The sequence below is a fragment of the Condylura cristata genome, unplaced genomic scaffold, assembly GCF_000260355.1.
Source record: "Condylura cristata isolate star-nosed mole 26May11 unplaced genomic scaffold, ConCri1.0 scaffold00012, whole genome shotgun sequence".
Classification (NCBI taxonomy): domain Eukaryota; kingdom Metazoa; phylum Chordata; class Mammalia; order Eulipotyphla; family Talpidae; genus Condylura; species Condylura cristata.
In genome coordinates, this window is record NW_004567113.1 from 1,872,085 (window position 1) to 1,879,937 (window position 7,853).

A 7,853-nucleotide genomic window follows, 5' to 3' on the forward strand; every position below is an offset into this window, starting at 1 on the left:
TCACACTAATACCAAAACCTAACAAAGAAAACACAAAAAAAGAAAACTTCAGACCAATCTCCCTAATGAACACTAATGCAAAAATCCTCAACCAAATCTTAGCCAACAGAATCCAACAATGCATTAAAAGTATAATACACCATGACCAACTGGGCTTTATCCCAGGAGCACAAGGATGGTTCAACATGAGAAAATAAATTAATATAATCCATCACATCAACTGATAGAAAAATAAAAACTATATAATCATATCAATAGATACAGAGAAGGCATTCGACAAAGTTCAACGCCCATTTATGTTTAAGGACCTCACAATCCTCAGAATAAAAGGAACATACCTTAACATGATAAAAGCCATATATGACACAACCCTCAGCCAATATTATTCTCAGTTATTCTCAACATGATAAAAGCCATATATGACAATATTATTCTCAAAGGCTGAAAGCCTTTCCCTTGAAATCAGGAACAAGACAAGGGTGTCCACTATCACCACTGCTCTTCAACATAGCATTGGCATTCTTAGCCAGAGCAATAAGAAATAAGATATACAAAGAATCCAAATAAGGAAAGAAAAAGTAAAATTGTCCTTATTTGCAGACGATATGTTAATCTACATGGAAAACCTAAAAACTCCACCAAAAACTAATCAAAACCTTCATCCAGTTTAGCAAGTTAGTAGGGTATAAAATCAACACACAAAAATCAGAGGCCTTCCTATACACAAACAACCAATCAGAAGAAACAGATAAAAAAATAAAATCCCCTTTTCAATTAAAACAAAAAGAATCAAATACCTGGGAATCAACCTAACAAAAGAGATAAAAGACCTATACAAAGAAAATTACAAAACACTGTTAAAAGACATACAAGAAGACACCATGTAATGGAAAGACAACTCCTGCTCATGAACTGGGAGAATTAACATCATCAAAATGGCCATCCTGCCAAAAGCGATATACAGATTTAACCCCAAGCCAATAAAAGTCTCAATGGCATTCTTCAAAGAAATAGAAAAAATATTGAAGAGATTCATATGGAACAACAAAAGATCTCAAATAGCCAAAACTCTCATAACAAAGAAAGAGAATGGAGCATTACAATCCCCAACTTCAAGCTATACTACAAATCCATACTAATCAAAACCTCATGGTACTGGAACAAAAACAGACATACAGACCAGTGAATTCTGATAGAAAACCCAGATATAAATCCAAAGGTTTATGGAAAGCTAATCTTTGACAAAGGAGCAAAGAAAGTTTGTTCTGCAAATGGGCTTGAAAACTGTGAAGCTATTTGCAAAAAAATGAAAATAGATCACTACCTCTCACATACACAAAAATCAACTCGAAGTGGATTACACACCTAGACATAAGAACGGAATCTATTAAATACCTGGAAGCAAAGATAGGTCAAACAGTACACTGCCTACACTTCAGCGACATTTTTAAAGATAGAGCACATAAGGCAACAATAGTGAAGGCAAGGATAAATAGATGGGGCTACACCAAGTTAAAGAGCTTCTATACAGAAAAAGAGACATTATAGAAAACAGATATCCCACTGTGTGGGAGAAAAATTTCTCACACAAAACTAGCGATATAGGATTGACTACAAAAATATTCGGAGAGCTGATGAAACTTAACAAAAATAAACAACCCCATCAAAAAATGGGCAGAAGAGCTAAAAAGACACTTCTCCAAAGAGGAAATGCAGATGGCCAACAAACATATGAAAAAATAAAAGTTAATTTTGAACTTTTTTTTGGCAGGATGGCCATTTTGATGATGTTAATTCTTCCTATCCATGAGCAGATAATGTTTTTCCATTTTGTGGTGTCTTCCTGAATTTCTTTTAACAGTGTTTTGTAATTTTCTTTGTTTAGGTCTTTTACCTCTTTTGTTAGGTTGATTCCCAGGTATTTGATTCTTTTTGTTTTAATTGAAAAGGGGATTTTTTTTCTGCTTCTTCTGATTGCTTTTTTGTCTATAGGAAGGCCTCTGACTTTTGTCTGTTGATTTTATATCCTGCTAACTTGCTAAAATAGTTGATGGTTTTGATTAGATTCTCTGTCGAGTTTTTAGAGTTTTCCATGTAGATTAACACATTGTCTGCAAATAAGGACAATTTTACTTCTTCTTTCCCTAGTTGGATTCCTTGTATGTCTTTTTCTTGTTCTGGCTAGCACTTCCAATGTTATGTTAAAGAGCAGTGGTGATAGAGGACACCCTTGTCTTGTTCCTGATTTCAAGGGAAAGGCTACCAGCTTTTATCTGTTGAGGATAGTATTGGCTGTGGATTTTTTATATATAGCTTTTATATTGTTGAGTTATGTTCCCTCTATTCCGAGGATTTTAAGGGCTTTAATCATAAATGGGTGCTGAATTTTGCTGAATGCCTTCTCTGCATCTATGCATACGGTTATGTGGTCTTTATTTTTCTGTTTGTTGATTTGATGGGACTACTAACTCTTATGGAGAAGTATAAAGAATTCTTCATTCTGAAAGAGAGGCAGGAAAATATTCATTCTACCATGTACGCTCCTACTCATGTCTTTCTATTGTGGATGTTGTATGCTGAATAATATAAATAATATCATGTAAAATACATCATATTTGGTAAAACCATCTGAATCACCCTCTAACATAGACAAAGAACAGGCATGAATAATGAATCTGAAAAAAAATAATTTTACATCATTGTTATAGCTAACAATTATATTATTCAGTCAGATCACTAACTTTTTTTCCTCCTTGTTTATCCCATTAAGTGAATTTAATTATTGTACCACCTTTACAGCTTGAGAATTATTTGGAATAATATGTGAAATTTCCCCAAATAATAGTGCTTATGTCATAAGGTGTAATGTTATTTCTCTTGTTTCTTTGCTTCCTCCTTTCATTCTTAACACCAAACACAATATTAACACATAAGGAATGTTGAATAAATGTGTGCAAGTAAATTTACTTTATCCACTATATCCAAATAAACCCCAAATTTAAAAGATTTGAAACAATAATGGCTAGATTTTGCTCATGTATCTGTGATTTTCACCTGTATTTGAGAGTAACTTATTTTCTATGCTCTGCTGAGAATCAAAATAAAGAACTCAGCATGAAGGGCTATAAACATTTGTAGATTACCCTACACATCTGTCTTACATTTGATGCTGCTTATTGGTTTGCAGCTCTGTTGTGGCCATGCCAGATCAATTACATTCTGTGTGACTACTTGGCTTCCTCAGTGTATGGTGAAGTTTCCAAGAGCAAGTATCCCAAGACAGGGACAATTTTCCCTCTTTATGCCTTAACTGGGAGTACAAGGGACTTCTGTCACCTATTATTAGTCAGAAGCGGTAAGCAAAACCTGAGAGATAACCAAGTAGAGAGTCACATTTGATGAGAAAAATGTCGAAGACTTTGCGCACATTTTTCACTCACGGTGCAATTGGTGTTAGCATCTATACAGTTTGTTATGTTGAAAAGAGGGATGAAGCAATATAGTGCCTCTGGGACCCAAACATAAAAGAGGGATCTGAAGAGATTAGGCAACTGATAAAATAAAGGTGAAAAAAAAAAAAAAGTAAACCTTCACCATAAAGCATGGGTACTTATTTCAGGGTACTAGTTAAGCATTAATTGGCACTTAACACAACCAAGTTATTGAATTTCTCAGAAGTGGACATACTTGACCTCCCTGGTGGTGCAAGGGGTAAAGTCTCAGCACTGTGAACCTATTGACAGCTACTGCAGCATGAGTTCAATCCCCAGCCTAGGAGGTGACCCATATAGCTCAGCAGACCTCTCCAGTCTTTCCCAATGTTCCCCTCAGCAGTGTATTTCAGGCAATCGACCAGTTCTGTTCCCCTTTCTGTCTTTGGTGAATCTTCTCACACACAACACCAACCCCCCACACCTCTGGCCTGTACACCAGCTCTTGTAAACATAAATAAGTAAATATACATATATTTAAAGAATGGACATGCTTACTTTATTGCAATGAGCAAAACTTTGAGAATCAAAAAGGTAACTTGAGTGTAAGCACTATGAATTCTGTAATATAGATAAAACATTCTATTATTGGAGTTGAGGTAGATGGCCAAATTTCTTCATTTGACATAAATTTAAAATGTACATTATGAATTTTTCAGGTTGGATTTACCTGCTAGTAGTACAGATCTTTTGTCTTTTGATTCTTCCATTTATAAAAATTAGTTTTTGTTTTATTTTTTTTAATAAAGGCCATCACTTTTACCTAGGTACCAGGAAAAATAATTAGCTATTGAAGCAAGGTTTTCATAAGTATTCACTGAAGTATTACATATACCACCACAATGATAAACCCTATATTCACTCATGTATTTCAAGAAAGTAATAACAAGTGACATTTCACAAACTAAGCTTGTTCTGTTAAAAATGGATTCTAGGTTTATAGAAAATGTCAAAGAACATCAAAGAAAATACCTGACATTTAAAAAACCAAGCACCCCAATACTTAATATATAAAATGAAATGAATGACTAATATGTGCACTCTGAACTAAGTCTGATTTTTATTCAGTTTAATAATACCTTAAACTTAACAAAACTCACTTCCCAAAAATCACTCAAATCACACTATGATTTAAAATATATTATCTGCTTTTTCCATCTTTATACAGAATTATTCATCACTCAAACTATGATGTATTTGATGGTTCTTTTTTCACTTCTTTGTCTGTTATACATGCCCATATGATAAGTAATGGGGAAGTTAACTGAAATGGTGGTTCTCCCAAAAAAGAATATTCTAAAGTTTTGCTGCATTGTAATTACCTCTTTAGCACAAGAATGGTGAACAAAACTAAAATAACAGCCAAGCCTAGGATGAAATAGCTCATATACAAAACCAGCAAAGAAATTTAAGGCCAAAATATGCAAAATATTGTTAAAAGTAAGTATGAAAGCAGACAATTGAACAAAAAACTATGAGCTTAGAACATAAACAAGATATTATTAGAATAGAAAGTCCAGATTGTCAATAAATACAGAAAAAACATATGCTAATTTTTAGTAAGTTGAAAAAATAATATAATAAAACTATAAAGAAATTTCATTTTGTGCCCATTAAGTGATCCATTTTAACAAAACCAAGTTATGCTAAGAATTGCAAAATGTGAGTCACATACACTGTTCACTATTAACTTACAATATAGCTAAGGACAACAGAGTATTAAAATGCACAATTACAATAAATTCATATTTTAATAAATTGATCTTTCTAGGAATATATGTATAATTTTTTTGTTCAATAATAAAATGTTCATTGAGTATGTGTTACATATAACCATATGACAAAGTCCATGGTAAATATACCTTAAGCTCAAGATTTGGCTGTATTTTTTTACTTGTTCATTCATTCATTCATTTAATTGTTTATTTTTGTGTAGAAAAACTAAGGTTCAGGCTAGAGGTATGGTGCATGAGGGACAGAGTGGAGAGCAGAACAGGCAGATTTTATTGAAATGCACTGCTGAGTGGAGTGGCAGGGAGAACAGGAAAGATCTGTTCTCCTGACTATGTGGGTCAGCTCTAAGGCTGGGAACAAAATTGAGGCCACAGTGGAGGCCTATTGCTGTGGTAGTACTGAAACTAGGCAATAAGGTAGACCCTGATTTAATATTGAAAAAAGGTAGATAGATAAATCCTCAAAAAGGAAAAAAGGATCTCCCGGATGTCACAAGGGATTAAGTCTCAGCACTGAAGCTAAATGAAACCATTATGGTATGAGCTCAATCCCTGGCCAGGGAGGTGACACACATGGCACAGTAGACTTTTACTGTCTCGCCCAATGTTTTTCTTCAGCAGCACATTTCAGTAGCTCCTCCAGTTCTTTCTCTACTCTGTCTCTGATGAATCCTCTCAACCTCTGCACCTCTGGTCTATACCCTAGTTCTTGTATACATAAATACATAATTAAAATAGTAAAATAAAATGTGGACCTCACAATAGGTACTCGATTAAAATAGCTGAGGATATTTGTAACTGCTATGTCATTTACACAAATCAACTTACATTTTATATAAACAATAAAACTGTGTAAATTCTTGAAGTTGCATTGAGTCCTATATTGATTTCTGTCTTAAAAGAAAATTCCTTAGGAGTTCCAGCAAGATGGCAGCAGAGTGAAGATGCGAAAATCATTACTTCCAAGGACTGGGAATGGAACATACTGAGACTTTCAGCCCAAATGAGAACACCCTGGACACACTAGAAGGAAGATAACTGAGGGAGAATAGGCATATGGGGATTTCCGATAGGGGAACTCCAATCTGATCCAGGAGTGCCAAGGCACCAGAAGGAGACTTGTTTCCCTTCCCCCTTTCGCCTGCCCTGGATATATGGCGAGACAGTGCAGCTGGGTGAGTGGAATCCAAGCTGCAGGGAAAGGCTGCAGCCCCAAGCCTGGATCACCTAGGCTCCCAAGTGTCAGAACACAGGAGCTTACCCAGACACTATAAGGAGATTTACTTCCTTTCCCCCTATGCCTGCTCTGGAGATAAGGAGAGATAGCTCAGCTGGGTGAGTGGAATCCAAGCTGCTGGGAAAGGCTACATCCCAGATCTAGGATTGCCCAGGTACCCAGGTGCTAGGATCCAGAGTTTCCTGGCTCCCAGGCACTAGGAAGTACCTTAGAAGGAGGCTTCTTCCCTACAGCCCACCCTGAATATAGGAGAGACAACTCAACTCACAGAGGCCTGAAGACTTGTAAGCCAGAAAGATTCACAGTGCTCAGAAAGTAAACAAAACCAGTGACCAACTCAGTCACAGGCCCAGCTTTAGAGAGATAAACAACGTTTCTAATGTGCCTCACCCCCCATGGACACATCCAAATATAGAGGGAACCTGGGACATCAGAACCTACAAAAGCAGCTGGCATCTTCCAGAGACAAGGACCCAAGGTGTTACTGAAAGAAGCCAAACACCATAAGAAACACCTGACTGTTACTGGCTGAGACTACAGACACAATTCCGCAAGTGGGGTCTGCAAAAGCAAAAAATATTGAAGTAAAGCACATCTCAGAATATCCTCCACAACTGAAGTGTCTGCAAGTCCCTCAGCCATGCCAAAAGAACATACAGAAAGAATGCTAGTCATTAATAGCAGCACCATGTCTCAGTGAATAGAAAGTATTGGGAAAAAACATGACAAGGAAAGAAGACAAACAAATATCCAAGCAAGTCTGCAGGAGGAAAATTCACCACAAAATGATCAGTCACAAGAAAGTACCAAAAAATAGAATTGCTCAGCCTACTAGATAGAGAATTCAGAATCATCATGATAAACAAACAAAAAGAAGATGAAAAGGAAAAAAATGTCAAGTCATCAATGAGTTGAAGAATGCAAACAAGAAAATGAATGAAAGAAATGAATAAGAAAAAAATGAGACAATCAATCAACTGAAGAAAGAAAGAAAATGAGACATTAAAAAAGGAAATAGAAGAAATGCAGGCAATGAAAACGCCACTCGTGGAGATAAAGAAGGCTGGGGAAAGTAATGAAAACAGAATAGATGAAATGGAAAAACGAATCAGCACCCTTGAAAACTCAGAAATAAAGACAATTAAAACAGAAGAAGAAAGAGAAACAAAAAGGAAAAGGAATGAAGAAGTACTTCAAGAGCTATCCGACACCATTAGAAAAGGAAATATCAGAGTTATAGGTATCCCAGGAGCTGAAGAAAAAGGTCAAGAAATTGGAAAAGTATTCAAAGAGATGTTAGAAGAGAACTTCCTAATATGAAGGAGGTGGAAGTAGACATCCAAGAAGCAAGAAGAGAAAAGTCAAGAAATCGAAAAAAATATTCAAAGAGAT